At 46.0% G+C, this 13,462-nt stretch overlaps 1 protein-coding gene across 3 annotated transcripts in view; it reads right to left on the bottom strand.

The window, feature by feature from the left end:
• Positions 1–13,462, bottom strand: part of AGPAT1 (1-acylglycerol-3-phosphate O-acyltransferase 1) — a gene marked incomplete in the record, with an annotated part of 78,919 nt that overhangs the window by 59,468 nt on the left and 5,989 nt on the right. Inside the window, 2 exon segments of one of the 3 annotated variants that reach the window (XM_073598395.1) lie at positions 9,041–9,098; positions 11,523–11,931. 3 annotated transcript variants of the gene reach the window in all.

Here is a 13,462-nt window from a genome sequence, read left to right as displayed (position 1 = left end):
ACATTTTCACTTAGGGGTGTACTCACTTTTGTTGCCAGCGGTTTAGACATTAATGGCTGTGTGTTGAGTTATTTTGAGGGGACAGAGAATTTACACTGTTATACAAGCTGTACACTCACTACTTTACATTGTAGCAAAGTGTCATTTCTTCAGTGTTGTCACATGAAAAGATGTAATAAAATATTTACAAAAATGTGAGGGGTGTACTCACTTTTGTGAGATACTGTATATACAGTATAGCCCACACATCTAATAATTAAATTTCCATGTCCCTCAATGGACTACAAGAAAAAAAATGACTAAAGTTTAAATATCTTGCTATTCTTTCATCCCTCAATGGACTTGAAATTTTAATTTGAATGAAAACCACGTATCAAACCTATCAGTAGATCCAGAGGTATGAGCAGCTGAAGTTATAAGGAATATGGAACATAGTATGTTTTAGGCTTCATTCTCACGAGGTGGATCCGCTGCCACGGAGTCCGCCTCTGTCCGCCAGCTAAGCGGGAGATCTCTCCGTTGATCTCTGCTGAGCCCGGCGGATGACAGGTCCCTGTCTGCTCACTGAGCGGGGAGGGGCTTGTCGAGTGCCGCTGGTTACTATGGAGAGATCAGACGGAAACGGACAGCATGTCCGTTTTCATCAGATCTCACCTGATCCAATAGGGAGGGATGCAAATGTAGGGGCATTTTAGCGGATCGGACCGGGTCGGATGTCAGCGGACATGTCACCGCTGACATCCGTCGCTCCATAGACTAGCCTGTCAGTTTTGTTGGCGGACCTGAATGGTCCGACAGTGTGAAAGGGGCCTTACACCAAAAACCTCTCTATACAACAATAACATTACAGGGGGTCCCCGGGTTACAAACAAGATAGGGACTGTAGGTTTGTTCTTAAGTTGAATCTGTTTGTAAGTCGGAACAGGTACATTTTTTAAGTGTAGCTCCAGCCAAAAAATCTATTTTTAAGTTTTGTAGATAACATAGGGAAGGGTTATCACCCCTGTAACATTTTTTTTGCTGTCTGTGCCCCTGTTCAGAAGATTTCACCTCACTTTCTGTCCCAATGACAATTGGATTTTGAAAATTTGGGGTTATTAGGGAAATAAGGATAGGTGATAAAGCATCAGTGGAGACACCTTTTTCCCATATTAACTCTTACAGGAGTGAATTTCCCTTCCTAGGGGTAGATTTCCTCTCACTTCCTGTTGTCTCCCTCCGTTTGTAAGTAGGAGTCGTTTGTAAGTCGGATGTTTGTAAGTAGGGGACCCCCTGTATTAGTAAAAATTAAATATAATACGCAACAAATAAGAATAATAGCCAGAAAAGAAAAACAGACAGTGAAAATTGTCATGCTCCTTCGAGTTCAGGGGAAAAGTGACCTCATACATTGATGGTCAGTTGAGAACTCCACCCTTTATACTGGTGGACAGCACCTTACATTGTTGGCCAGTGAAGTTAACCCTTATACCGGTGGTGAGTCAAAGAAATGCAATATACACTTATAATTAATGGAGAAGTTCCCCTTTATACTGGTGATCATTGGGAAGAATGCACCTTACATTGGTGATCATTGGAGAAGTTCCTCTTTATACTGGCGGTCTGTGGGAAGAATGCACCTGACATTGGTGGCCAGTGAAGAAATTTGCTCTTTATACCGGGTGTCAGTGAAAGGAATGCAATTTACACTGGCAATCAGTGGAGAAGTTCCCCTTTATACTAGTGGTCAGTGGAAGGAATGCACCTTATACCAGTGATCAGTAGAGAAGTTCCCTTTATACTGGTGGTCATTGGGAAGAATGCACCTTATATTGGTGGTAAGTGGAGAAGATCCCCTTTATACTGGTGGTCGGTGGAAGGAATGCATCTTATATTGCTGGTCAGTGGAGAAATTCCCCTTTATACTGGCGATCAATGGAAAGAAGCAAAATTACATTGGTGGCCACTGGAGAAGTTCCCCTTTATACTGGAGGTCAGTGGAAGGAATGCATCTCTTACTGTTGGGCAGTGGAGAAGTTCCCCTTTATACTGGTGGTCATTGAGAAGAAAGCACCTTACATTGGTGGCCAGTGGAGAAGTTCCTTTTATACTTGGTCAGTGGAAAGAATGCACCTTTTATTGGTGTTGAGTATAGAAGTTCCCCTTTACACTGGTGGTCAGTGGGAAAAAAGCACCTTACATTAGTAGTCAGTGAAGACGTTCCCCTTTATACTGGTATTCATTGGGGCAAACGCATCTTATTTTGGTGGTCAGTGGAGAATTTCCCCTTTATACTGGCGGTTAGTGGGAGGAAAGTACCTTACTTTGGTGGTCAATGGAGAAGTCCCCCTTTATACTAGTGATCAGTGGAAAGAAAGCAAATTACATTGGTGGTCAGTGGACAGGTTTCCCTTTATATTTATGACCAGTAGAAGGAATGCACCTTACATTGGTGATGAATAGAGATATACAGGTGGTTAATGGGAAGAATGTACCTTACATTGGTGGTCAATAAGGAGAATGCTCCCTTACAGATGGCTAGAACAATCATTGGTATCAGTGGTTACTTATCTTAGAGATGGAAATTGCTCAAGGAACCCCTAGAAACCTCTGGAGGAACCCTGGTTGAGAAAGGCTGTTTTACATGAATGGGTTACATGAAGGAGATATATCTTTAGGCCTAAACTGCTGCAATAAACGCTGCAACTGAAATCAGAATCATAATGAACTCTTCAATCTGATTTCCATACCAAGTAATTTACCGTTTTTATAAACAAACATCTGTTTCATTTTTATTACAATGCCTATAAACGGCTGGAAACCTCACATTACGGGTTTACGCAGTTTTCACAAAATAAGGTCTGCCATGAACATTCCTGCACAACGCCGCCTTACAGAGACACAACGTGACTTCTTTATATATAAAGCAGGTTCATTAAGATGCTGACATTGCCACATTACAAGACTGCATTCAACAGATTGAGAAGATCGCTTATGATTTATAAAAATATCTTGGAGATGGAAATTTCTGGGGTCTATAGGCGGCAGTGTATTTAGGCACAGCAGTATCCACACTATTTAATAACATGGTGCACATAGAAATGGCGTGCAGCCCACCCTGCATTCTGATGACGGCTTTCATCAGCCTGGAACGCTCGAGACAATGAAAGACAAATCGATCATCGGTCGCTCTAGATGAGGGCGCTTTGCTCTTTGCCCTACTAACTTACTTATATTCGATTAAGTGAAGGAAGACTTTGCAAAGCGGCACTGCTCACATTCCACAACAGCTGACCATTCCAGACACGTCACAAAACTATTTTTCCCATAAACAGAAGCTAGAAACTTAACCATTGCATGCAACACACACATACAAATATGTAAACACATAAGGATACACTGAATACATAGGTAAATGCTGGTACACATGGACAGTTGGTGGCCAAAGCCTGTGCCCAGCGAGGCGGGCAGCCAGAGCCTGTGCCTAGAGAGACGGGCAGCAAGGCAGCCGCCCAGAGAGACGGGCAGCAAGGCAGCCGCCCAGGGAGACGGGCAGCAAGGCAGCCGCCCAGGGAGACGGGCAGCAAGGCAGCCGCCCAGGGAGACGGGCAGCAAGGCAGCCGCCCAGGGAGACGGGCAGCAAGGCAGCCGCCCAGGGAGACGGGCAGCAAGGCAGCCGCCCAGGGAGACGGGCAGCAAGGCAGCCGCCCAGGGAGACGGGCAGCAAGGCAGCCGCCCAGGGAGACGGGCAGCAAGGCAGCCCCCCAGGGAGACGGGCAGCAAGGCAGCCCCCCAGGGAGACGGGCAGCAAGGCAGCCCCCCAGGGAGACGGGCAGCAAGGCAGCCGCCCAGGGAGACGGGCAGCAAGGCAGCCGCCCAGGGAGACGGGCAGCAAGGCAGCCGCCCAGGAAGACGGGCAGCAAGGCAGCCGCCCAGGGAGACGGGCAGCAAGGCAGCCGCCCAGGGAGACGGGCAGCAAGGCAGCCGCCCAGGGAGACGGGCAGCAAGGCAGCCGCCCAGGGAGACGGGCAGCAAGGCAGCCGCCCAGGGAGACGGGCAGCAAGGCAGCCGCCCAGGGAGACGGGCAGCAAGGCAGCCGCCCAGATCAATGGACAGATTATTTGGGCAAACCATGTAGCTGCACAAGGGCCTTGCAGGACTTTCGGGTCCCATTTGTAGTAGCTGTGAATGACATGTGTACTAGGAACCTGCCTTGTTGACTTCTTGGGCAGATAATAAACCAGGGGTCTCCAAACTGTGGCCCAAGGGGCAGATGCGGCTCTTTGATAGCCTTTATCTGGCCCTTGGGGCACTATTCCTCCCACTGACACCAACAATGCTGCACGGTTTCTTCCAGCGATACCAATGACAGGATACTACTGCTTCTCCTAATATGGGCAATACTCCTACTCTTTGACCACCAACCCTAAGGCCATATTTATTCTCACTGATGCCAGGCCCATGACATTTCTGCCCCTGCTGGCCACACTCCGGCCCTCCTAAAGTCTGAAGGACAATAAACTGTCCCTTTGTTTTAAACGTTTGGAGACCCCTGTAATAAACAGAAGTCATTCTTCTTGGTGTCCTAATCATGCTTCAGGTTTGTAATTTGGTGATAAGCAGTAATTCCTACCTGACTGACACAGATGTGTAGGATGCCTCCACCATATCCTACTGACACCCTTGGACTGACGTAAAGGGAGGCTTCAACTTCTGACCCCCAATTACATATTACGACCCATGAAAGAGCTCAAGATATTGCAATGGCTATGCTTTATATAGCTTGTAAATTAATATTTGTGCTGGGGAGGGGGTCCAAAAATTGTTCTTGCAGAGAGGCCCTTTGGAGACTTCGTCCGCCACTGTACCTGGAGGTAATGGGAGTCTTGGTAACCACCATACGGCAAAGTGCTTCCCTGCCATCTGTGAGAAGTGAGATTTACCAACCTGCTGGGAAATATCTGAGATATTGAGCTATCGAAGATGAGAAATGGTCATTATCACCTCCTGGGGTTGCCTCATTCATTCTGACCCTCGCCAGAGGGTTGTGTCAGGTTGTCAGATCAGGGACAAGACTGAGCAGTGTATGACCACTCTTGATAAGATAGTCCACTGGTGTGTCCCAACGTATGCAGTGTGTATGTGCATTGCACACAGGGGCCCGCTGTGCACTCACTGCACACATTTAGGATTAGATGCAGAAAGTGCTCCTCACCGTGATGCCACCCTTTGAGCTACAGATGCACTTGTCACTTGCGGCTGCAGTTTAAAGGAGATCTGTGTATGCCACCACTGCACCCTTCAGGGGGCGACAACATGTTGATTAAGTACGCATGTCCTCACCGGCCCCCTCAAACAATTCTAAACAGAAAAAAGTTATTTATAAAACCTAGTAAAACCAAGTAATAGTATGCAGTCTAAAGCTTACCATACACAGCTCAAATTTTGTCTGATTCTTCTGAATTGGCCAAAAGTCAAACCACGGGTGACCCTGCTGACACCACCCGATTCAACAAACTTCAATTAAGAAATCTAAGGAGCTGTGCAGAAGAAAAAAAAAAAGTTGGCTGAGAAAAGATTGCAGCCAGCCAATCAGCTGCAGCTGTTTGGGCGTTCTGACAGTCGGGGGTGACAGCTGTCAGAATACAATACCGGGAGATTCCTCTATCCACAGCATTTAGCATGTATGGAGGAATCAATGGAAGGCTGAACAAGAGAAATCTTTAAGTGTATGGCCAGCTTAAAGGTCCGAGGGGAACAGGTGTTTATTGGGTGCAAATCAATGGCCAGCGCCAAATCGCATTTCAACTAATCACATGAGTAGTTACATGCGATCAGTGTCTCTGAATGAGCCTGGACACCGATGGCTTGCATACAGGGTGGGTGACCCTGTCCACCTCTAAGGATCCGTTCACATATATGCAAATTCGATGCGTTTTGAACTGCATCCCATTCGCATACCATGTGAACCGGCAGCCTTCTCAATGCAGACGGTTTACACATGTGCAGGGAGGCCCAGTTCAAATTTTAAAAAGAGTCCTGTGCGTTTTTCAGTCCAGTTCAAATGAACAGAACCGCACCAGACTCCCGTGCTGAAACCGCAGCTACATACATGTGAACCCAGCATAAATCCTCATACACACCATAAGATTTTCTGTAGATTTTTGTCTTCAGATTTACCAAAACCATATAATATGAGGTCAAACCTTAAGAGTTTCAATTTGTATGGAATCAGGCAGCCCTTGCACTACATGGTTTTGGTAAATCCGAAGACAAAAATCTGCAGAAAATCTAATAGTGTGTATGGGGCCTAAGTGTTCAATGTCTATGCAACCCCGCCATAGAGCAGTGGAGAGTCGAGTACAGTATTAAACCCAAAACCAAAAATTGAATATATTTACAGCTTACCAATCATTAGATGTGGTGGCTGCACTGGTTTTGTTTTTTTTTTAGGCTTTCTTTCTCCTCTGTTTTTACCTGATGATCTGGCCAGTAACACATCTCCTGTATTAGCGAGATGCAACTCTGTATGAATGAGCACAGGAGGCACAGCAGCATTGCCAGTCTGGGGGGAGGGGAGTGTTAAATGTATTAGTGTTGTATGATAGGTGTACGAGTGTTAAATGTAACAGATTTAAATACACTAGCAAACTGAAGCCAAACTCCAGCTCCCACTTTATAATCAGTTGCAGCAATCACTATTTTTCCTTTTGGGATAAAGGTTTTGCATGAACAAATAAAAGCCGATCATTTTAATCACCCGACAGTGTTGAGTGGTTTGTAAACTGATATATTCAGCTGGAGAGCTTGTAAAAAAAACAGGATTTGCTGGCCAGATCACCAAATGAAAATAGAACAAATAAAGCCTAAGAAAGGAAACACATGCAGCCTTCACATCTAGGAATTGGTAAGCTGCAATATAATCAATGTTTACTTTTGGGTTTATTACGGCTTGACCGAAGGAGCGCCCAACTCGTGATCTTACACACAGATCCACTACATTCACACGCTGAATGGTGTATATAGCAATCAATGCACAGTCATGCAACAAATAAGAAAACAAAACATCTATACCATATCTATGTATAGATTCACACACTTATTAGGGATGCGCTGGTACCAAGTATTTTCAGGAATACTTGTACTCCTGAAAAGGCTCCCGATACCGATACTTTGGGCTGCGATTTGTGTCCATACAAAATGAATGGCCCCAAACCACACTGCAAAGAATCGAATGCGATTTGAACAGTAATGCGGTGAGATTCCTGTCCGAATTGCATGCGGTTTCCCACACTGCTCCTGTGTGAACCCAGGTTTAAAATCACTATGAGAAGCCTGGGAAACCACATGCAATAGGGACAGGAATCGCACCGCATTCCTGTTCAAATTGCACGTGATTCTGTGCAGTACGATTTGCACCCATTCATTTTGTATGGATGCAAATTGCACCGCAAAGTATCAGTACTCATACTCGCCGATAAAAAAACAGCATCAGTGCATAATATATATATATATATATATATATATATATATATATACATATACACACACACACACACACACACACACACACACACACACACACACACACACACACACATAGACTATCAATACACAGATACTTGTATCCATTTGTTGTAATATATACAAATACACACACACAGTAACACAACAGAGACCACTGTATCTACACCAGGGGTCTCCAATGTTTCTAAGCAAAGGGCCAGTTTACTGTCCTCCAGAATTTAGGGGGTAGACTGACCAGTCGGAGTAGAAAATGCCCAAACATCAGCGCCCCATCATTTTTTTCTTTTAATGTGAGAACTGGTGCCTCATTGTTATCAATGGAAGACGAATCACTGCCGTCATTTGGGGGCACGGTCCCCCATCATTGGTGTCAGTTGGTGAAATAGTGCCCCATCATTGGTATCAGTACATAGGGGAACTAGTGCCCATTATTGGGGTCAGTTGATGAAATAGTGCCCCATCGTTTGTGTCAGTACATAGGGGAACTAGTGCCCATTATTGGGGTCAGTTGATGAAATGGTGCCCATTATTGGGGTCAGTTGATGAAATAGTGCCCCATCGTTGGTGTCAGTACATAGGGGAACTAGTGCCCATTATTGGGGTCAGTTGATGAAATAGTGCCCCATCGTTTGTGTCAGTGCATAGGGGGATTAGTGCTCATTATTGGTGTCAGTTGGTGAAATAGTGCCCCATCGTTGGTGTCAGTACATAGGGGAACTAGTGCCCATTATTGGGGTCAGTTGATGAAATGGTGCCCATTATTGGGGTCAGTTGATGAAATAGTGCCCCATCGTTGGTGTCAGTACATAGGGGAACTAGTGCCCATTATTGGGGTCAGTTGATGAAATAGTGCCCCATCGTTGGTATCAGTACATAGGGGAACTAGTGCCCATTATTGGGGTCAGTTGATGAAATAGTGCCCCATCGTTGGTATCAGTACATAGGGGAACTAGTGCCCATTATTGGTGTCAGTTGATGAAATAGTGCCCCATCGTTGGTGTCAGTACATAGGGGAACTAGTGCCCATTATTGGGGTCAGTTGATGAAATGGTGCCCATTATTGGGGTCAGTTGATGAAATAGTGCCCCATCGTTGGTGTCAGTAGATGGAATGGTGGCCCAACGTCCTGATAAAGGCAAGCAAAGGGCCACATGCGGCCCCCGGGCTGCAGTCTGGAGATGACTGATCTACAGGTTTGCTCGTACAATTGGATGTAATAGGACGACACACACATCTGCATCGATCAATCTGTATACAGCAGGATGTACTAATCTATATATAGATGGCATTATTCTATAGTTAAGAAAACAGAAACAATGTAAATAAAAATGCTCACATAAACAGAACTGTCAGGAAAACGTCATTTCTGGTTTTCAGATCCTAAACATAGCACCATGGCGGGTTTCTGTTGCATGCCATCTGGTGTGCCCCTCCCCCCTCTATTATATACCCCCCCTCTCCCTCCATCATATAAGATGATAGAATTTACAGATACGCAGCAGTCATACCCGGTCCTGCGGCCCCCATGACTAACCTGAAGACAGAGGGTCCCGGCCAGGCGTCTGCTTCTTCCTGCTGCGGTTCAGCGATGCCTGGGATGAGAGAAGAGAGAGGATTGGAGGCAATGATGATCCAGCCCCTGATACATTGTAGACTCCTACAGTGATGTGTGGCTGGAGAGGGTGACACCGTGCTCTACACTGACACCGATCATCCCCCCCCCCCCCCTTCCCTCTCCTCCCTGTGTACATCATCTCCCCTCCATCCACTTCCTCCCCCCTCCCCCCCACCCCCATAATCTGACAGCTGCCTCTGTCTGTGCCCAGGGGCAGAAACCTGGACCCAGATGAGTCACTGTCCCTTCCCCTGCCAGAGATGACCAACCCAGGGCCTCCGACTGCCAACAGTGCCATGACAGATAAAGAGGAACTACAAGTACCAGAGGAGCTACACTGTACCAGCAGCTCAGCGTTGAAGAATGTGGACAGATGTTCTGCCAGGGCACACTGGGTCATGAAGTTCCTCATCAGGGAATGCTGTAGATACATTGAATGGTATGCTGGCTCTTGTAGTTCCCAAGCAAGGTGCAATGGCTTTTCTAGTTCTCCAGCTGGGCATGTCGGCTGAAATACTGTTGCATCAGGGCATGCTGGCCCTTGTAGTTCTTCAGCGGGGTACACCGCCTATGTAGTTGCTGGACATGACATGCAGGTCCAGGTTGCTGCTTAGCGGGGCACGCTGCTCCTTGTAGTCCCAAAGCAAGGTGCGCTCACATATGTAGATCCTCAGCAGGGCGCTCTGCCCCAAATACGTGACAGAAGCATGCTGGCTTTTGTAGTTCCTCGAGGGCCCACTATAGTTATATTGCACGGTCTGCTGGCTCTTGACATGCCCCAAGCAAGGTACTCTGGTTTTTGTAGTTCTTCAACAAGGACATGCTAGTGCTTATGGATCCTCAACAAGGCATGAGGCATGTAGTCATCACCTGGCAGGGAAAAACTACTCTTGCACTTGCTTAACATTTCATGCTGAGTCTTGTTGTTCCTCAAAAGGATACACAGTGCATGCCGGCTCTTGTAGTTCCTCAAAAGGATACACAGTGCATGCCGGCTCTTGTAGTTCCTCAAAAGGATACACAGTGCATGCCGGCTCTTGTAGTTCCTCAAAAGGATACACAGTGCATGCCGGCTCTTGTAGTTCCTCAAAGGGATACACAGTGCATGCCGGCTCTTGTAGTTCCTCAAAAGGATACACAGTGCATGCCGGCTCTTGTAGTTCCTCAAAGGGATACACAGTGAATGTCGGCTCTTGTAGTTCCTCAAAGGGATACACAGTGAATGTCTGCTCTTGTAGTTCCTCAAAGGGATACATAGTGCTGCATGCTGGCTCTTGTAGTTCATCAAAAGAATACATAGTGCTGCATGCTGGCTCTTGTAGTTCCTCAAAAGGATACACTGTGTGCCAGCTCTTGTAGTTTCTCAAAAAAGGATACACTGTGTGCCAGCTCTTGTAGTTTCTCAAAAAAGGATACACTGTGTGCCAGCTCTTGTAGTTTCTCAAAAAAGGATACACTGTGTGCCAGCTCTTGTAGTTTCTCAAAAAAGGATACACTGTGTGCCAGCTCTTGTAGTTTCTCAAAAAAGGATACACTGTGTGCCAGCTCTTGTAGTCCCCAAGCAAGAAACTTTGAGTTTTGTCGTTTATGGGTTCTTACTCTCAGCAAGGCACACTGACCCAAATACGTCATGAGAACATGCTGGCTCTTGTAGTTCCTCAGCCGGGCACATCAGACCATGTATTTTCTCAACAGTGCATGCTGGATCTTGTAGTTCCTCAGAAGGAAACACTGGCTCCTGCAGGTCTTATAAACAGCACTGCTGCCATTTGTAGTTCAACACCGCACGATGGTTTATGTAGTTCCTCCTCAACAGGGGAGTGCTGGCTCTTGTAGAACAATGCATGCTGGCTGTTGTAGTTCCTCAACCGTGCAAGCTGGCTCATACCATTCCTTAAAACTGCACACTGGCCTTTGTAGTTCCTCAGCAAGGCACACTGGTTTTTGTAGTTTCATAACCCTGCAGGCTGGCTCATGTAGTTCCTCAACAGGGTACATTGGTTCTTGTGGTTCCTTAACAGGGTACACTGGTTCTTGTAGATTCACAATACTGCATGCTGGTTCTTGTAGTTCCTCAACAGGGCACACTGGTTCTAGTAGTAAAGAGGGCACGTTCGTTCCTATAGTTCCTCAACACTGTATGCTGGCTCTTGTAGTCCCTCAACAGGGGACCTGTCTATTCTCAGCTGGGTGTCCTGATCAGATGTAGACATAACCAATCTGAAACCCCCCCAGACTCACGACCCACACCCCCCCGCCCCAATCATGGAAGTTTCCTGTAGTTCTCTTGAACTCCCCCCCCCCATACCTGTCCTCTTCTTCCCTCCTCTCCTCTCCTCTCCTCCCCATAATGATGACATAACAGTCAGAACCCAACAGCAAGGATTAACCCATTACTAACTGGATAAATGGGGTGACCATCCAGCGCGGAAGGTGGGGTCCAGTTCCAGGAGCAGCTTGTCTTCAGGGGTCCAGGCAGGTATAGGAAGGATGGGGGGAGGGGGAAGGGGATACAGAATGGCAGGAAAAAGGGAGAAGAGATCAGACTACATACAATGACAGCCCAGGGAGGGAAAAGGAGGGAAAGGGGGCAGTGGAGGGGGAAATGGAGCCACAAAACCCCCAACACCAATACAAGGAGCGAAATCAGGAGGAGGAAAGACGTGACTTAAAGGGGGGAAACCCCCAGCAGAGGAGAGGAGGAGGAGGGGAGCATAGAGAGCCCTGCGATACCCAATGCTGTGTGCAGATGGATGAAGAGGCACAGTCAGCCAGAGGGAGGAGCCGCCGCAAAGCATTGTGGGAAGAGTAGTTTGGTGGTTCTGGTCCTTCCTGCAAAGCATTGTGGTCCCTGATCTTTGCTGTTTAGTCTGATCCCTATGTGTGCTCTGATCCCTATGTGTGCTCTGATCCCTATGTGTGCTCTGATCCCTATGTGTGCTCTGATCCCTATGTGTGCTCTGATCCCTATGTGCTCTCATCCCTATGTGCTCTCATCCCTATGTGCTGCCTCTGCTCCTTAACCCTTTATTAGGCCTGATTCACACCTATGCATTTTTAGTGCTTATTGCAGATTTGCACTACAGAATGTGTTCCATAGGAAACCATGTTAAATGGACTGTAGTACAAATCTACAAAATGCAAAAAAGCACTAAAAATGCCTAGATGTGAACCAGACCTACTTCCCCCGAATTACAAACAAAGGTTATACTTCCCAGATCATTTTCTCCTACGTTGGTCCAGTCACACTGCAATGTGTGCGTTTATCGCACTCTGCTATACTTTTTTTTTTTTTTAACCGCAGTAAACTTTATTTGTAAGGGCTCATGCACACAGGACATTTTAAAAATGCCAGCGCTAAAAATGCCCGTTTTTTTCAAGTTTATTTACAGAACGTTTTAAAAATGGCAGCGCTAAAAACGCCAGTTTTTTCACGTTTATTATTATAGAATAATAAACGTGAAAAAAACGGGCATTTTTAGCGCTGGCATTTTTAAAATGTCCTGTGTGCATGAGCCCTTACAAATAAAGTTTACTGCGGTTAAAAAAAAAAAAAAAAAAGTATAGCAGAGTGCGATAAACGTGAAAAAACTGGCGTTTTTAGCGCTGCCATTTTTAAAACGTTCTGTAAATAAACTTGAAAAAAACGGGCGTTTTTAGCACTGGCATTTTTAAAAGGTCCTGTGTGCATGAGCCCTTACAAATAAAGTTTACTGCAGTTGAAAAAAAAAAAAAAAGTTTAGCCATGTTTTTACATTAGTGGTATTGCATGTTTTTCCCACGTTTTTGGCGTTAACGTTTTTTCATTAAAAACACTATAATATAAAAATGCCTAAAAACGTCAAGCTTGACGCATTTAGCCGCATTTTTTTGGCTTTTTTTTTTTTCATTTTTACAGCTCCTGGACGCGCAGGCTGTCATTTTTTTTTTTTCTACTGCCCCCAACGCCTCTGACAGTTTATGTGTGCATGGACACACAGGCTAACACGTAGGGGCGTTTAGAGGCAGTTAAAAAAAAATGTCAAATGCCCCTAACAGCAGCTGTGTAAAAACAGGCCTTAGCCCTGGTTCACATTGATGCATTTTGACATGCGATTTGACATGTCAAATCGGTGGCAATGGCACCGTCCTAATCGGTATGACGCTGCATTTGCGGCGCCGAACTGATTTAAAAAAGTAGTTTTTGTACTACTTTTTGCGATTTCCATTGACATCTGTGCAGAAACCCGCACAGATGTCTGTGAAATCGCCGCCGAAATCGGGACTGACATGCGGGTTTTATTCCCGCAGCTCAGTGTGAACCAGGGCTTAGCCTCCATGCACATTAAAATAATGCTATAA

The sequence above is a fragment of the Aquarana catesbeiana genome, linkage group LG09 (genome assembly GCF_042186555.1).
Source record: "Aquarana catesbeiana isolate 2022-GZ linkage group LG09, ASM4218655v1, whole genome shotgun sequence".
NCBI classification, from domain to species: Eukaryota; Metazoa; Chordata; class Amphibia; order Anura; family Ranidae; genus Aquarana; species Aquarana catesbeiana.
Note: the sequence above shows the minus strand (reverse complement) of the source record. Positions and strands in the feature narration are given on the sequence as shown.